Source organism: Leuresthes tenuis, unplaced genomic scaffold (assembly GCF_036924035.1).
Source record: "Leuresthes tenuis unplaced genomic scaffold, fLeuTen1.0.hap1 SCAF_133, whole genome shotgun sequence".
NCBI lineage: Eukaryota > Metazoa > Chordata > Actinopteri > Atheriniformes > Atherinopsidae > Leuresthes > Leuresthes tenuis.
In genome coordinates this window covers 43,586-62,417 of record NW_027325487.1, presented here as the reverse complement: position 1 = coordinate 62,417, position 18,832 = coordinate 43,586, and the positions used below count along the sequence as shown (strand labels likewise).

The window sequence follows — 18,832 nt, the reverse complement described above, 5'->3', positions numbered from 1 at the left end:
TTCACAAGAGTGCACCTGTTGAGGGGGGTTCTGGGGGGGCCTGGGTGATGGTGGGTCTCAGGCCTGGGCTGCTGCGACTGGTGTGACCGGGGTGTTTGTTTGTTTGTTTTTTGTTGTTGTTTGTTTGTTTTTTGTAGAGGTCCTCCGGAGTGGGGTTGGGTTGAGTGGGGTGGGGCGGGATGGGTACCTTCTGGGGGTATAGTAGCTCCCAGAATATGGTCGCTGCAGGCCCCGAGCCTGGTGGACATCAGGCCCTCCTGTCCTGTGTTGGCTCCCTGGTAGCGGGGATGCCTATTGCAGCCAGTCCCTGGCTGCCCCCAGTGTATATCCCCATACCCCTCTCCCTTCTGGCTCCTGTACACAGCACACACTCACACATGAAGGGTTTTGGGGGCGTGTGTGTTCGGTGGGGTGTAGTGGACTCTGCAGTAGTTGGCCTCTGCAGTTCCCACCCCTGTTTTAATTACACCTTAGACATTACTACTTATCAAACACACTCACACACACACATTAGGTCTTGGGGGGTGGTTACACTGAGTGGCATCTGGTGGGCGGGGCTCTTTGGGTATGTAGGCTTCCCAGAGGGCCACGCTCCCAGTTCTACAAGTTTGGCTGCCCCTCAATTTTAATTGCTCACTATTAGAAAATATTGAAGAGCCAGAAGGGTGAGGGGAGGGGTCTTCTTCGCACACCCCTGCTTCCTGGTTGCTGCTCGGGGCGGGAGGGGCCAGGAGGATTAATTAATTGCTGGTTTGGGGTCTGTGGTGGCTGGGGGGCTGCTGGCCCCCTGGTGTGCCCGCTGCACTACACCCCAGCGGAGTCGAGGGAGGGAGGACGTGTGGATGTATGGGACATGAAAGTGTGTGTGGTAATGATTGGGCCTGGATCTTGGACTTGCTGTCGCCTGGCCTGCCTGTGCTTCTCCCGATGGGGGGGGCGGCGTGGCCTCTCTCCGCTGCTCGCGACTTCACCCACCTGTGGGCACGTCTTGACTCCCAGGGCACTTGGCCAGGGGTGCTGGGGCAGGCGCTGACCCACTGTGTGGCTGTCTGGGGCGCTTGGCCCTCCTGGGTATTGGGTGGGGCCTCTGCCGGGGGGTTTGGGGGCGCTCGGGCTCCTGGGGCCCGGATCCAGTGCACGGCCCATGTCTGGGCGGCTGGGGCCTGGCGATGTCGGTGGGCTGTTGCCCCTGGCTCCCGGAGGGCCTCTGCCCTATGCTTATGGGGGCTCTTTCCGGGGGCTTCCTCTGCAGTCTTCTGGGTGGATGCGTGGTTGCCCCTGCGGTGGGCTTCCTGGGTTCTGTGCTCTGTGGGGGCTGCTGGTGGCCCGGGTCTTGTGGCCCTCTCTGCCTGCTTCTGATTGCTTGGGGGGGCTGTGGATTGTGGCCCTGTATGCTTATACACTCATAACTAAGCACGGTTATCATGTAGGTCCTGTGCCATGGGTGTTGCATGTTCTCACACACACACAACCACATTCATTAGTCCAGTAGCATGGTCGCTAAGCAGTTGATGTATTATCATGTCGTCTCAGGTCATCTATATCCACAGCTGTGTTGTATGCGATGTATGTTCTGTTTTTCTCTTCTTTCCTCTTCTTCTTTCCTTGTCCCCCGGTCCGGTTCAGTTCTATTACATGTCATATATTGTAAACAGAAATAAATAAATGGGCATCAAGGGGAGCTTTACATTTATAAAACTTCCCTTGGCAAAGCAAATCTGTTTGGCATCAAAGGTATTCAGACAACAATTCTGCTGCCATAATGCTGAACACGATAAGGGGGAAAAAAAAAAAGTAAAGAAGACAGTTCTGCCGAAAGCCAGGGACTAGACCTGTTCTAAGTTCTGTACTTTTTAAAAGGGAGCCAACACAGGACAGGAGGGCCTGATGTCCACCAGGCTCGGGGCCTGCAGCGACCATATTCTGGGAGCTACTGTACCCCCAGAAGGTACCCATCCCGCCCCACCCCACTAAACCCAACCCCACTCCGGAGGACCTCTACAAAAAACAAACAAACAACAACAAAAAACAAACAAACAAACCACCCGGTCACACCAGTCGCAGCAGCCCGGGCCTGAGACCCACCATCACCCAGGCCCCCCCAGGCCCCCCCTCAACAGGTGCGCTCTTGTGAAAAAGCAAACAGCGGCAGCAACAAAAACACAACGGGAACACCGTATTGAGGCTTTGTTCTGACCACTCATTTGGTATGACGTTTCTTTCAAGCAATTCTCCCGGTTAGCCCACACTCGGCTCGCTCCCAGAGCTGTGTTAAAGTCTACTTCGCATTCACTCTCTTTTCTCAGCAGACTAAAAGAAAGTTTCATCTTGGGCTCCCTGAAACTTCCATCCTGCACCGCTGTTTGCTTTTTCACAAGAGCAGAGAAGAGCGCACCGTTCCCAGCGGCACTGCAGTACTGGGTCAATGCTTGGAGTGAACGGAGCAAGCTTCTTTTTCAACTCCTATTCTTAAAAATCCATTTAATATGTAGTCCTCGTATAGAGGACATATTAAACTGATAAGAACAGATACTACACTTGATCTTAGCCAAAAGGCCGAGAAGCGATAACTGTCCACTGTTTCAGGTCCGAGGGCCCTTGCTGGCACAATGCGCACTTGTAGCAGTGTTCTTTTTATGGCCATAGGTGGCCAGAGTGTCACGTTGCACCTCCGCCCACCCGCTGCACTGAGCACTCTTCAGCCCTTTTAAATGGTATAACTTTGCACTCCCGCATGCTCCAGCAAGCACCATTCAAGCAACAACTTTGCACTCCAGCTTCGAACATCGGCACAATCGCAACAAGTAAGGCGACTCTACTCAGAGAAGTCACTCTGCACAGTAACAAGATTTCTTTTGCACAGACAGAAAGGGCTTCACCCGCAAAGGTAAAGCCTGCCAAAAATAGAAACAACTCATTAGTGCTGCTCTCCACGAAAGTCTTTAGTAAAAGGCGAAAGACTTGTATGTTATGAAGAGAAACCAGAGTACGATTATCCGTCACTGCGGGAGCAGGGCATCAGGCTAGTTGCCATAGCCACCTTCCCCATGGTGAGCGTTGCTTGGTTGAAACGCTTGCCCCTGTGCAATCGACAAGGCAGCAACAAAAACACCACGGGAACACCGTATTGAGGCTTTGTTCTGACCGCTCATTCGGTGTCGCGTTTCTTTCAAGCAATTCTCCCGGTTAGCCCACACTCGGCTCGCTCCCAGAGCCGTGTTAAAGTCTACTTCGCATTCACTCTCTTTTCTCAGCAGACTCTTGGGATTTTATCTATAAAATGAATTCCTTAACTCAAACTATGTTAAAACTGTTTTGTCCTTCATATTTACCATGTATAGAAAGATTTAAACAAAAAAAAAACAACGTTGTACTTTGCAGTAAAAGAAAAAGCAAATCTAAAGTTTCAGGAATCCGAGAATAAGCTTACTTTCATGAGTTCTTCACGATTTCGGATTTTGCTATAAAATGAATTCCTTCACTCAAACTAAATTAAAACTGCTAAACTGCTAATCTGTTACATGTAAGGCAGATGTCAAATTCACCGAAATAGGATCTAAGGGTATTCGGCCAATCGAGCTGTAGCAGCTTTGGTAAAAGAGTATAAGTTGAAGAGTTTGTGAATAAAGGTGTGCGCGCACATAGTGTGCTGTAGGAAAATAGGCAGGGAGCAATGCCGGCTGGGGTATATGTTCTTGTATGTTGTCTGACTGTTTGATTTGAATGTGTTGTGTAAGTGTCCTGTTGAATGTTACATGTTTGGGCTTTGACACTTCACTGTGGTTGTTAACTGTGTGGTGTGTCCTGAAATGTTATATGTTTGGGCTGTGTGACATGCTTAATGCTTGTCAGTAGCTACCCACTTATTCATATATAGCAACTGACAACATAAGAAGTCTGGACATACTTTGATAGTAGTTGTAGAAGTATCCTTATTGATAATAGATAAACTAATTCATAGTGATAGAACAGTAGATGAACAGGTGCCTGCACATGTCTCACGAAAATAAAATGGGTGTATGATTGCTGACGGCAGAGCAATACTGCCAAACTTATGAGTTCTTGTGGCAAACTTGATTCAGTGTCTTGACGTGTATACGCTGTTTCGCTGACTTGATTGTCACAAGAAACAAAGTGTGTTTGATAAGATCCGACCATTTTATTACGGGAGGATCAGTATGTATGGATTCTGATGTGACTGATAAACCCATTCGTATCGTAAGCATAATCTAATACGTGAGACAACGCCCTGGCACACAATCAAAAAAAAAAAGAGAGAGCGGTTTTGTGTCCCCACAGTCCATAATGTAGAAAAGAGAGAAAAAAGCCTTTCTGATTTGGTGTGTGTGCTCACAGTGAAGAGTGTAGAGAAAAGAGAGAAAAGAAAGCCGTTTTGGTGTCACGGGTGTTGTGACTTACACACACACATTTCTGAATTGAGAAAGGAAATTATTTTAGAGGAAGCACGAGAGTTTAGATCCCACATTTGTTGATAGGCATTCATTTATTTCTTCACTTCTGATGAAGTTTCAACAATAAACAACAAACTTTGTATTATGAGAAAGAACCAGACTCATTCTTCAGGAATCCGAAAATAAGCTCTATTTTACGAGTTATGCACGAATTCGGATTCTCCTATAAAACGAATTCCTTAACTCTAACCAAGTTAAGACTGCTTTGTCCTTCATATTTATTCATGTCTAATCAAGTTTCAACGATAAACAACGTTGTACTTTGTACTTCTTCAGCAATAAGCATCTCTCGACATATGACGAAATACAGATTTTGCTATAAAATTAATTCCTTCTATCAGCCTGACTTAAAACTGTTTGTCCTCCTTATTTATCCACTTCAAATCAAGTTTCAACAATTAAAAAAATGTTGTAGTTTGAGAAAAAACAACTTAATCTTAAGCAATCAGTAGGGTAAGAAAGGGTAAGAAAAGGTGCAAATGCCAACCATACATCACTAAAAGGTGGAGCGGAAGTATTCGGCTGCAAGTAGGTGCGAATGCCTGACAATGTATGATCAAAAGAGGGAGCGGAGGTTTTCGGCTGCAAGGTCTGAATGTCCAACCATAATTTGTAAAAACCGGGGAAGAAAAGGCTCGAAAGCCCGACTATACACCATCAAAAGCGGGAGCGGAGGTGTTCGGCTGCAAGTAGGTGTGAATGTTCGACCATAATTTGTAAAAAGCGGGTAAGAAAAGGTTCGAATGCCCGACTATATATTAACCAAAGCAGGAGGAGAGGTCTTCGGATAAGAGTGGGTGAGAATTTACAACCATAATCTATAAAATGCGGTGAAAAAAAAGGTGTGAATACCCCATAGAACACTAAAAGGTAGAGCGGAAGTGTTCGGCTGCAAGAAGGTGTGAATGTCTGACCATAGTTTGTAAAAAGCGGGATAGAAAAGGTTCGAATGCCCGAACATACACCATCAAAGGAGGGAGCGGAGGTGTTCCGCTGTAAGAAGGTGTGAATGTCCGACCATAGTTGGCAAAAAGCAGGTAAGAAAAGGTTAAAATACCCGATTGTACACAATCAATAGCGGGAGCAGAGTTGTTCCGCTACTAAAAGGTGTGAAAGTCCGACCATGGTTTGTAAAAAGCGGGTAAGAAAAGGTGCGAATGCCCGACAATGTATGATCAAAAGAGGGAGCGGAGTTTTTCGGCTGAAACAAGGTCTGAATGTCCATCCATATTTTGTAAAAATCTGTGAAGAAAAGGCTCGAAAGCCCGACTATACACCATCAACAGCTGGAGCGGAGGTGTTCAGCTGCAAGAAGGTCTGAATGTCCATCAATAATTGCTAGAAAACATGGAAGAGAATTTTCGAATATCAAACCGCACATGATCATAAGCGGGAGAGGAGGTGTTCAAATGCAAGAAGGTGTGAATGTCCACCCATAATTACTGCAAAATGGGTAAGAAAAGGTACGAATGCCCAACCATACATGATCCTAACAGGGAGCGGAGGTGCTTGGCTGCGACAAGGTGTGTATGTCCACCCATAATTAATGAAAAGCGGGCAACAAGTAGGTTTGAATACCCATCATCAAAAGCAGGAGTGGATGTGTTCGGCTATAAGAAGGTTTGAATGTCTGACCATAGTTTGTAAAAAGCGGGTAAGAAAAGGTTCGAATGCCCGAACATACACCATCAAAGGAGGGAGCGGAGGTGTTCCGCTGTAAGAAGGTGTGAATGTCCAACCATAATTGGCAAAAAGCAGGTAAGAAAAGGTTAAAATACCCTATTGTACACAATCAATAGCGGGAGCAGAGTTGTTCCGCTACTAAAAGGTGTGAAAGTCCGACCATGAATTGTAAAAAGCAGGTAAGAAAAGGTGCGAATGCCCGACAATGTATGATCAAAAGAGGGAGCGGAGGTTTTCGGCTGAAAGAAGGTCTGAATGTCCATCCATAATTTGTAAAAATCGGGGAAGAAAAGGCTCAAAAGCCCGACTATACACCATCAACAGCTGGAGCGGAGGTGTTCAGCTGCAAGAAGGTCTGAATGTCCATCAATAATTGCTAGAAAACATGGAAGAGAATTTTCGAATATCAAACCGCACATGATCATAAGCGGGAGAGGAGGTGTTAAAATGCAAAAAGGTGTGAATGTCCACCCATAATTACTGTAAAATGGGTAAGAAAAGGTACGAATGCCCAACCATACATCATCAAAAGCAGGAGTGGATGTGTTAGGCTACAAGAAGGTTTTAATGTCCGACCATAGTTTGTAAAAAGCGGGTGAGAAAAGGTTCGAATGCCCGAACATACACCATCAAAAGAGGGAGCGGAGGTGTTCCACTGTAAGAAGGTGTGAATGTCTGACCATAGTTGGTAAAAAGCGGGTAAGAAAAGGTGAAAATACCCGACTGTACACAATCAATAGCGGGAGCGGAGTTGTTCGGCTACTAAAAGGTGTGAAAGTCCGACCCTGGTTTGTAAAAAGCGGGTAAGAGAAGGTGCGAATGCCCGACAATGTATGATCAAAAGAGGGAGCGGAGGTTTTCGGCTGCAAGAAGGTCTGAATGTCCAACAATAATTTTGTAAAAACCTGGGAAGAAAAGGCTCGAAAGCCAAACTATACATCATCAAAAGCGGGAGCGGAGGTGTTCAGCTGCAAGAAGGTCTGAATGTCCATCAATAATTGCTAGAAAACATGAAAGAAAATTTTCGAATATCAAACCACACATCATCATAAGCGGGAGAGGAGGTGTTAAAATGCAAAAAGGTGTGAATGTCCACCCATAATTACTGCAAAATGGGTAAGAAAAGGTACGAATGCCCAACCATACATCATCAAAAGCAGGAGTGGATGTGTCCGGCTACAAGAAGGTTTTAATGTCCGACCATAGTTTGTAAAAAGCGGGTAAGAAAAGGTTCGAATGCCCGAACATACACCATCAAAAGAGGGAGCGGAGGTGTTCCAATGTAAGAAGGTGTGAATGTCTGACCATAGTTGGTAAAAAGCGGGTAAGAAAAGGTGAAAATACCCGACTGTACACAATCAATAGCGGGAGCGGAGTTGTTCGGCTACTAAAAGGTGTGAAAGTCCGACCCTGGTTTGTAAAAAGCGGGTAAGAGAAGGTGCGAATGCCCGACAATGTATGATCAAAAGAGGGAGCGGAGGTTTTCGGCTGCAAGAAGGTCTGAATGTCCAACAATAATTTTGTAAAAACCGGGGAAGAAAAGGCTCGAAAGCCAAACTATACATCATCAAAAGCGGGAGCGGAGGTGTTCAGCTGCAAGAAGGTCTGAATGTCCATCAATAATTGCTAGAAAACATGAAAGAAAATTTTCGAATATCAAACCACACATCATCATAAGCGGGAGAGGAAGTGTTCAGCTGCAAGAAGGTGTGAATGTCCGACCATAGTTTGTAAAAAATGGGTAAGAAAAGGTGCGAATGCTCAACCATACATCATAAAAAGCAGGAGTGGATGTGTTCGACTAAAAGAAGGTTTGAATGTCCGACCATAGTTCGTAAAATGCGGGTAAGAAAAGGTTCGAATGCCCGAACATACACCATCAAAAGAGGGAGCGGAGGTGATCCGCTGTAAGACGGTGTGAATGTCCAACAATAGTTGGTAAAAAGCGGGTAAGAAAAGGTTAAAATACCCGACTGTACACAATCAATAGCGGGAGCGGAGTTGTTCGGCTACAAGAAGGTGTGAAAGTCCAACCATGGTTTGTAAAAAGCGGGTAAGAAAAGGTTCGAATGCCCGAATATATACCATCAAAAGCGGGAGCAGAGCTGTTCGACTGCAAGTAGGTGTGAATGTCAGATCATAATTTGCAAAAAGCTGATGAGAAATGGTGAGAATGCCCGACTATACACCATCAAATGCGGGAGCGGAAGTGTTCGGCTGCAAGAAGGTGTGAATGTCTGACCATAGTTTGTAAAAAGCGGGAAAGAAAAGGTTCGAATGCCCGAACATACACCATCAAAGGAGGGAGCGGAGGTGTTCCGCTGTAAGAAGGTGTGAATGTCCGACCATAGTTGGCAAAAAGCAGGTAAGAAAAGGTTAAAATACCCGATTGTACACAATCAATAGCGGGAGCAGAGTTGTTCCGCTACTAAAAGGTGTGAAAGTCCGACCATGGTTTGTAAAAAGCGGGTAAGAAAAGGTGCGAATGCCCGACAATGTATGATCAAAAGAGGGAGCGGAGTTTTTCGGCTGAAACAAGGTCTGAATGTCCATCCATATTTTGTAAAAATCTGGGAAGAAAAGGCTCGAAAGCCAGACTATACACCATCAACAGCTGGAGCGGAGGTGTTCAGCTGCAAGAAGGTCTGAATGTCCATCAATAATTGCTAGAAAACATGGAAGAGAATTTTCGAATATCAAACCGCACATGATCATAAGCGGGAGAGGAGGTGTTCAAATGCAAGAAGGTGTGAATGTCCACCCATAATTACTGCAAAATGGGTAAGAAAAGGTACGAATGCCCAACCATACATGATCCTAACAGGGAGCGGAGGTGCTTGGCTGCGACAAGGTGTGTATGTCCACCCATAATTAATGAAAAGCGGGCAACAAGTAGGTTTGAATACCCATCATCAAAAGCAGGAGTGGATGTGTTCGGCTATAAGAAGGTTTGAATGTCTGACCATAGTTTGTAAAAAGCGGGTAAGAAAAGGTTCGAATGCCCGAACATACACCATCAAAGGAGGGAGCGGAGGTGTTCCGCTGTAAGAAGGTGTGAATGTCCAACCATAATTGGCAAAAAGCAGGTAAGAAAAGGTTAAAATACCCTATTGTACACAATCAATAGCGGGAGCAGAGTTGTTCCGCTACTAAAAGGTGTGAAAGTCCGACCATGAATTGTAAAAAGCAGGTAAGAAAAGGTGCGAATGCCCGACAATGTATGATCAAATGAGGGAGCGGAGGTTTTCGGCTGAAAGAAGGTCTGAATGTCCATCCATAATTTGTAAAAATCGGGGAAGAAAAGGCTCAAAAGCCCGACTATACACCATCAACAGCTGGAGCGGAGGTGTTCAGCTGCAAGAAGGTCTGAATGTCCATCAATAATTGCTAGAAAACATGGAAGAGAATTTTCGAATATCAAACCGCACATGATCATAAGCGGGAGAGGAGGTGTTAAAATGCAAAAAGGTGTGAATGTCCACCCATAATTACTGTAAAATGGGTAAGAAAAGGTACGAATGCCCAACCATACATCATCAAAAGCAGGAGTGGATGTGTTAGGCTACAAGAAGGTTTTAATGTCCGACCATAGTTTGTAAAAAGCGGGTGAGAAAAGGTTCGAATGCCCGAACATACACCATCAAAAGAGGGAGCGGAGGTGTTCCACTGTAAGAAGGTGTGAATGTCTGACCATAGTTGGTAAAATGCGGGTAAGAAAAGGTGAAAATACCCGACTGTACACAATCAATAGCGGGAGCGGAGTTGTTCGGCTACTAAAAGGTGTGAAAGTCCGACCCTGGTTTGTAAAAAGCGGGTAAGAGAAGGTGCGAATGCCCGACAATGTATGATCAAAAGAGGGAGCGGAGGTTTTCGGCTGCAAGAAGGTCTGAATGTCCAACAATAATTTTGTAAAAACCGGGGAAGAAAAGGCTCGAAAGCCAAACTATACATCATCAAAAGCGGGAGCGGAGGTGTTCAGCTGCAAGAAGGTCTGAATGTCCATCAATAATTGCTAGAAAACATGAAAGAAAATTTTCGAATATCAAACCACACATCATCATAAGCGGGAGAGGAGGTGTTAAAATGCAAAAAGGTGTGAATGTCCACCCATAATTACTGCAAAATGGGTAAGAAAAGGTACGAATGCCCAACCATACATCATCAAAAGCAGGAGTGGATGTGTCCGGCTACAAGAAGGTTTTAATGTCCGACCATAGTTTGTAAAAAGCGGGTAAGAAAAGGTTCGAATGCCCGAACATACACCATCAAAAGAGGGAGCGGAGGTGTTCCACTGTAAGAAGGTGTGAATGTCTGACCATAGTTGGTAAAAAGCGGGTAAGAAAAGGTGAAAATACCCGACTGTACACAATCAATAGCGGGAGCGGAGTTGTTCGGCTACTAAAAGGTGTGAAAGTCCGACCCTGGTTTGTAAAAAGCGGGTAAGAGAAGGTGCGAATCCCCGACAATGTATGATCAAAAGAGGGAGCGGAGGTTTTCGGCTGCAAGAAGGTCTGAATGTCCAACAATAATTTTGTAAAAACCGGGGAAGAAAAGGCTCGAAAGCCAAACTATACATCATCAAAAGCGGGAGCGGAGGTGTTCAGCTGCAAGAAGGTCTGAATGTCCATCAATAATTGCTAGAAAACATGAAAGAAAATTTTCGAATATCAAACCACACATCATCATAAGCGGGAGAGGAAGTGTTCAGCTGCAAGAAGGTGTGAATGTCCGACCATAGTTTGTAAAAAATGGGTAAGAAAAGGTGCGAATGCTCAACCATACATCATAAAAAGCAGGAGTGGATGTGTTCGACTAAAAGAAGGTTTGAATGTCCGACCATAGTTCGTAAAATGCGGGTAAGAAAAGGTTCGAATGCCCGAACATACACCATCAAAAGAGGGAGCGGAGGTGATCCGCTGTAAGACAGTGTGAATGTCCAACAATAGTTGGTAAAAAGCGGGTAAGAAAAGGTTAAAATACCCGACTGTACACAATCAATAGCGGGAGCGGAGTTGTTCGGCTACAAGAAGGTGTGAAAGTCCAACCATGGTTTGTAAAAAACGGGTAAGAAAAGGTTCGAATGCCCGAATATATACCATCAAAAGCGGGAGCAGAGCTGTTCGACTGCAAGTAGGTGTGAATGTCAGATCATAATTTGCAAAAAGCTGATGAGAAATGGTGAGAATGCCCGACTATACACCATCAAATGCGGGAGCGGAAGTGTTCGGCTGTGAGTAGGTGTGAATGTCAAACCATAATTGCTGAAAAATGTGTTAGAAAAGACTAGAATGCCGGACCATACATCATCAAAAGCGGGAAAAGTGGTGTTCGGCTGAGAGTAGGTGTGAATGTCCAGCCATAATTACTCACAAACCGGTAAGAAAAGGTAGTATTGCCAGACCATAAATTATCAAAACAGGGAGCGGAGGTGGTTCAGCTGCAAGGTGTGAATGTCTGACTAAAGTTTATAAAAAGCGGGTAAGACAAGGTGCGAATGACCGACTAAATATCAACAAAAGTGGGGGCGGAGGTCTTCGGATGCAAGTGGGTGTGAATATCCCACCATACAAGTATGGTGGAGAGGAAGCTGTGAATGGCCGACCATAGTAAAAAGCGGGTGAGAAAAGGTGCGAATGTCCAATCATACATGATCAAAACAGGGAGCGGAGGTGTTTGGCTGCGACAAGGTGTGTATGTCCACCCATAATTAATGAAAAGCGGGCAACAAGTAGGTTTGAATACCCATCATCAAAAGCAGGAGTGGATGTGTTCGGCTACAAGAAGGTTTGAATGTTTGACCATAGTTTGTAAAAAGCGGGTAAGAAAAGGTTCGAGTGCCCGAATATACACCATCAAAAGAGGGAGCGGAGGTGTTCCGCTGTAAGACGGTGTGAATGTCCAACAATAGTTGGTAAAAAGCGGGTAAGAAAAGGTTAAAATACCCGACTGTACACAATCAATAGCGGGAGCGGAGTTGTTCGGCTACAAGAAGGTGTGAAAGTCCGACCATGGTTTGTAAAAAGCGGGTAAGAAAAGGTGCGAATGCCCGACAATGTATGATCAAAAGAGGGAGTGGAGGTTTTCGGCTGCAAGAAGGTCTGAATGTCCAACCATAATTTGTAAAAACCGGGGAAGAAAAGGCTCGAAAGCCCGACTATACACCATCAAAAGTGGGAGCGGAGGTGTTCAGCTTCAAGACGGTCTGAATGTCCATCAATAATTGCTAGAAAACATGAAAGAAAATTTTCGAATAACAAACTGCACATGATCATAAGCAGGAGAGGAGGTGTTCAGCTGCAAGAAGGTGTGAATGTCTACCCATAATTACTGAAAAATGGGTAAGAAAAGGTGCGAATGCCTAACCATACATCATCAAAAGAGGGAGCGGAGGTGTTCCGCTGTAAGACGGTGTGAATGTCCGACCATAGATGGTAAAAAGCGGGTAAGAAAAGGTTAAATTACCCGACTGTACACAATCAAAAGAGGGAGCGGAGTTGTTCAGCTAAGAGAAGGTGTGAAAGTCCGACCTTGGTTTGTAAAAAGCGGGTAAGAAAAGGTTCGTATGCCCGAATATACACCATCAAAAGCGGAAGCGGAGGTGTTCGGCTAAAAGATATTGAGAACGTCCGACCAAAGTTTGTAAAAAGCAGTTAAGAAAAGGTTCGAATATCTAACTAAACATAAGAATGAGTCTTTTCCGCTGTAGAATGCCCGACTATAGACCATCAAATGCGGGAGCGGAGGTGTTCGGCTCTGAGTAGGTGTGAATGTCCGACCATAATTGCTGAAGAATGTGTTAGAAAAGGTAAGAATGCTGGACCATACATCATCAAAAGCGGTAGAGGTGGTGTTCGGCTTCAAAAAGGTGTGACTGTTCGACTAAAGTTTGTAAAAAGTGGGTAAGACAAGGTGCGAATGCCTGACAATGTATGATCAAAAGCGGGAGCGGAGGTGTTCAGCTGCAAGAAGGTCTACATGTCCATCAATAATTGCTAGAAAACATGAAAGAAACTTTTCGAAAATCATACCGCACATGATCATAAGTGCCGGGGGGTTTGGGGGCGCTCGGGCTCCTGGGGCCCGGATCCAGTGCACGGCCCATGTCTGGGCGGCTGGGGCCTGGCGATGTCGGTGGGCTGTTGCCCCTGGCTCCCGGAGGGCCTCTGCCCTATGCTTATGGGGGCTCTTTCCGGGGGCTTCCTCTGCAGTCTTCTGGGTGGATGCGTGGTTGCCCCTGCGGTGGGCTTCCTGGGTTCTGTGCTCTGTGGGGGCTGCTGGTGGCCCGGGTCTTGTGGCCCTCTCTGCCTGCTTCTGATTGCTTGGGGGGGCTGTGGATTGTGGCCCTGTATGCTTATACACTCATAACTAAGCACGGTTATCATGTAGGTCCTGTGCCATGGGTGTTGCATGTTCTCACACACACACAACCACATTCATTAGTCCAGTAGCATGGTCGCTAAGCAGTTGATGTATTATCATGTCGTCTCAGGTCATCTATATCCACAGCTGTGTTGTATGCGATGTATGTTCTGTTTTTCTCTTCTTTCCTCTTCTTCTTTCCTTGTCCCCCGGTCCGGTTCAGTTCTATTACATGTCATATATTGTAAACAGAAATAAATAAATGGGCATCAAGGGGAGCTTTACATTTATAAAACTTCCCTTGGCAAAGCAAATCTGTTTGGCATCAAAGGTATTCAGACAACAATTCTGCTGCCATAATGCTGAACACGATAAGGGGGAAAAAAAAAAAGTAAAGAAGACAGTTCTGCCGAAAGCCAGGGACTAGACCTGTTCTAAGTTCTGTACTTTTTAAAAGGGAGCCAACACAGGACAGGAGGGCCTGATGTCCACCAGGCTCGGGGCCTGCAGCGACCATATTCTGGGAGCTACTGTACCCCCAGAAGGTACCCATCCCGCCCCACCCCACTAAACCCAACCCCACTCCGGAGGACCTCTACAAAAAACAAACAAACAACAACAAAAAACAAACAAACAAACCACCCGGTCACACCAGTCGCAGCAGCCCGGGCCTGAGACCCACCATCACCCAGGCCCCCCCAGGCCCCCCCTCAACAGGTGCGCTCTTGTGAAAAAGCAAACAGCGGCAGCAACAAAAACACAACGGGAACACCGTATTGAGGCTTTGTTCTGACCACTCATTTGGTATGACGTTTCTTTCAAGCAATTCTCCCGGTTAGCCCACACTCGGCTCGCTCCCAGAGCTGTGTTAAAGTCTACTTCGCATTCACTCTCTTTTCTCAGCAGACTAAAAGAAAGTTTCATCTTGGGCTCCCTGAAACTTCCATCCTGCACCGCTGTTTGCTTTTTCACAAGAGCAGAGAAGAGCGCACCGTTCCCAGCGGCACTGCAGTACTGGGTCAATGCTTGGAGTGAACGGAGCAAGCTTCTTTTTCAACTCCTATTCTTAAAAATCCATTTAATATGTAGTCCTCGTATAGAGGACATATTAAACTGATAAGAACAGATACTACACTTGATCTTAGCCAAAAGGCCGAGAAGCGATAACTGTCCACTGTTTCAGGTCCGAGGGCCCTTGCTGGCACAATGCGCACTTGTAGCAGTGTTCTTTTTATGGCCATAGGTGGCCAGAGTGTCACGTTGCACCTCCGCCCACCCGCTGCACTGAGCACTCTTCAGCCCTTTTAAATGGTATAACTTTGCACTCCCGCATGCTCCAGCAAGCACCATTCAAGCAACAACTTTGCACTCCAGCTTCGAACATCGGCACAATCGCAACAAGTAAGGCGACTCTACTCAGAGAAGTCACTCTGCACAGTAACAAGATTTCTTTTGCACAGACAGAAAGGGCTTCACCCGCAAAGGTAAAGCCTGCCAAAAATAGAAACAACTCATTAGTGCTGCTCTCCACGAAAGTCTTTAGTAAAAGGCGAAAGACTTGTATGTTATGAAGAGAAACCAGAGTACGATTATCCGTCACTGCGGGAGCAGGGCATCAGGCTAGTTGCCATAGCCACCTTCCCCATGGTGAGCGTTGCTTGGTTGAAACGCTTGCCCCTGTGCAATCGACAAGGCAGCAACAAAAACACCACGGGAACACCGTATTGAGGCTTTGTTCTGACCGCTCATTCGGTGTCGCGTTTCTTTCAAGCAATTCTCCCGGTTAGCCCACACTCGGCTCGCTCCCAGAGCCGTGTTAAAGTCTACTTCGCATTCACTCTCTTTTCTCAGCAGACTCTTGGGATTTTATCTATAAAATGAATTCCTTAACTCAAACTATGTTAAAACTGTTTTGTCCTTCATATTTACCATGTATAGAAAGATTTAAACAAAAAAAAAACAACGTTGTACTTTGCAGTAAAAGAAAAAGCAAATCTAAAGTTTCAGGAATCCGAGAATAAGCTTACTTTCATGAGTTCTTCACGATTTCGGATTTTGCTATAAAATGAATTCCTTCACTCAAACTAAATTAAAACTGCTAAACTGCTAATCTGTTACATGTAAGGCAGATGTCAAATTCACCGAAATAGGATCTAAGGGTATTCGGCCAATCGAGCTGTAGCAGCTTTGGTAAAAGAGTATAAGTTGAAGAGTTTGTGAATAAAGGTGTGCGCGCACATAGTGTGCTGTAGGAAAATAGGCAGGGAGCAATGCCGGCTGGGGTATATGTTCTTGTATGTTGTCTGACTGTTTGATTTGAATGTGTTGTGTAAGTGTCCTGTTGAATGTTACATGTTTGGGCTTTGACACTTCACTGTGGTTGTTAACTGTGTGGTGTGTCCTGAAATGTTATATGTTTGGGCTGTGTGACATGCTTAATGCTTGTCAGTAGCTACCCACTTATTCATATATAGCAACTGACAACATAAGAAGTCTGGACATACTTTGATAGTAGTTGTAGAAGTATCCTTATTGATAATAGATAAACTAATTCATAGTGATAGAACAGTAGATGAACAGGTGCCTGCACATGTCTCACGAAAATAAAATGGGTGTATGATTGCTGACGGCAGAGCAATACTGCCAAACTTATGAGTTCTTGTGGCAAACTTGATTCAGTGTCTTGACGTGTATACGCTGTTTCGCTGACTTGATTGTCACAAGAAACAAAGTGTGTTTGATAAGATCCGACCATTTTATTACGGGAGGATCAGTATGTATGGATTCTGATGTGACTGATAAACCCATTCGTATCGTAAGCATAATCTAATACGTGAGACAACGCCCTGGCACACAATCAAAAAAAAAAAGAGAGAGCGGTTTTGTGTCCCCACAGTCCATAATGTAGAAAAGAGAGAAAAAAGCCTTTCTGATTTGGTGTGTGTGCTCACAGTGAAGAGTGTAGAGAAAAGAGAGAAAAGAAAGCCGTTTTGGTGTCACGGGTGTTGTGACTTACACACACACATTTCTGAATTGAGAAAGGAAATTATTTTAGAGGAAGCACGAGAGTTTAGATCCCACATTTGTTGATAGGCATTCATTTATTTCTTCACTTCTGATGAAGTTTCAACAATAAACAACAAACTTTGTATTATGAGAAAGAACCAGACTCATTCTTCAGGAATCCGAAAATAAGCTCTATTTTACGAGTTATGCACGAATTCGGATTCTCCTATAAAACGAATTCCTTAACTCTAACCAAGTTAAGACTGCTTTGTCCTTCATATTTATTCATGTCTAATCAAGTTTCAACGATAAACAACGTTGTACTTTGTACTTCTTCAGCAATAAGCATCTCTCGACATATGACGAAATACAGATTTTGCTATAAAATTAATTCCTTCTATCAGCCTGACTTAAAACTGTTTGTCCTCCTTATTTATCCACTTCAAATCAAGTTTCAACAATTAAAAAAATGTTGTAGTTTGAGAAAAAACAACTTAATCTTAAGCAATCAGTAGGGTAAGAAAGGGTAAGAAAAGGTGCAAATGCCAACCATACATCACTAAAAGGTGGAGCGGAAGTATTCGGCTGCAAGTAGGTGCGAATGCCTGACAATGTATGATCAAAAGAGGGAGCGGAGGTTTTCGGCTGCAAGGTCTGAATGTCCAACCATAATTTGTAAAAACCGGGGAAGAAAAGGCTCGAAAGCCCGACTATACACCATCAAAAGCGGGAGCGGAGGTGTTCGGCTGCAAGTAGGTGTGAATGTTCGACCATAATTTGTAAAAAGCGGGTAAGAAAAGGTTCGAATGCCCGACTATATATTAACCAAAGCAGGAGGAGAGGTCTTCGGATAAGAGTGGGTGAGAATTTACAACCATAATCTATAAAATGCGGTGAAAAAAAAGGTGTGAATACCCCATAGAACACTAAAAGGTAGAGCGGAAGTGTTCGGCTGCAAGAAGGTGTGAATGTCTGACCATAGTTTGTAAAAAGCGGGATAGAAAAGGTTCGAATGCCCGAACATACACCATCAAAGGAGGGAGCGGAGGTGTTCCGCTGTAAGAAGGTGTGAATGTCCGACCATAGTTGGCAAAAAGCAGGTAAGAAAAGGTTAAAATACCCGATTGTACACAATCAATAGCGGGAGCAGAGTTGTTCCGCTACTAAAAGGTGTGAAAGTCCGACCATGGTTTGTAAAAAGCGGGTAAGAAAAGGTGCGAATGCCCGACAATGTATGATCAAAAGAGGGAGCGGAGTTTTTCGGCTGAAACAAGGTCTGAATGTCCATCCATATTTTGTAAAAATCTGTGAAGAAAAGGCTCGAAAGCCCGACTATACACCATCAACAGCTGGAGCGGAGGTGTTCAGCTGCAAGAAGGTCTGAATGTCCATCAATAATTGCTAGAAAACATGGAAGAGAATTTTCGAATATCAAACCGCACATGATCATAAGCGGGAGAGGAGGTGTTCAAATGCAAGAAGGTGTGAATGTCCACCCATAATTACTGCAAAATGGGTAAGAAAAGGTACGAATGCCCAACCATACATGATCCTAACAGGGAGCGGAGGTGCTTGGCTGCGACAAGGTGTGTATGTCCACCCATAATTAATGAAAAGCGGGCAACAAGTAGGTTTGAATACCCATCATCAAAAGCAGGAGTGGATGTGTTCGGCTATAAGAAGGTTTGAATGTCTGACCATAGTTTGTAAAAAGCGGGTAAGAAAAGGTTCGAATGCCCGAACATACACCATCAAAGGAGGGAGCGGAGGTGTTCCGCTGTAAGAAGGTGTGAATGTCCAACCATAATTGGCAAAAAGCAGGTAAGAAAAGGTTAAAATACCCTATTGTACACAATCAATAGCGGGAGCAGAGTTGTTCCGCTACTAAAAGGTGTGAAAGTCCGACCATGAATTGTAAAAAGCAGGTAAGAAAAGGTGCGAATGCCCGACAATGTATGATCAAAAGAGGGAGCGGAGGTTTTCGGCTGAAAGAAGGTCTGAATGTCCATCCATAATTTGTAAAAATCGGGGAAGAAAAGGCTCAAAAGCCCGACTATACACCATCAACAGCTGGAGCGGAGGTGTTCAGCTGCAAGAAGGTCTGAATGTCCATCAATAATTGCTAGAAAACATGGAAGAGAATTTTCGAATATCAAACCGCACATGATCATAAGCGGGAGAGGAGGTGTTAAAATGCAAAAAGGTGTGAATGTCCACCCATAATTACTGTAAAATGGGTAAGAAAAGGTACGAATGCCCAACCATACATCATCAAAAGCAGGAGTGGATGTGTTAGGCTACAAGAAGGTTTT

The 18,832-nt window shown here is 44.9% G+C and overlaps 4 non-coding genes across 4 annotated transcripts; all 4 read right to left on the bottom strand.

The window, feature by feature from the left end:
• Positions 1–2,384: 2,384 nt before the first annotated feature.
• LOC140287429 (U2 spliceosomal RNA) lies at positions 2,385–2,568 on the bottom strand. The gene has a single exon (XR_011911602.1). It is a non-coding gene; the product is annotated as a U2 spliceosomal RNA (small nuclear RNA).
• Positions 2,569–2,876: 308 nt separating this feature from the next.
• LOC140287422 (U5 spliceosomal RNA) lies at positions 2,877–2,990 on the bottom strand. The gene has a single exon (XR_011911596.1). It is a non-coding gene; the product is annotated as a U5 spliceosomal RNA (small nuclear RNA).
• An 11,505-nt stretch (positions 2,991–14,495) lies between these two features.
• On the bottom strand, positions 14,496–14,679 carry LOC140287428 (U2 spliceosomal RNA). Its single transcript, XR_011911601.1, has one exon. It is a non-coding gene; the product is annotated as a U2 spliceosomal RNA (small nuclear RNA).
• Positions 14,680–14,987: 308 nt separating this feature from the next.
• LOC140287431 (U5 spliceosomal RNA) lies at positions 14,988–15,101 on the bottom strand. The gene has a single exon (XR_011911604.1). It is a non-coding gene; the product is annotated as a U5 spliceosomal RNA (small nuclear RNA).
• Positions 15,102–18,832: the final 3,731 nt, after the last annotated feature.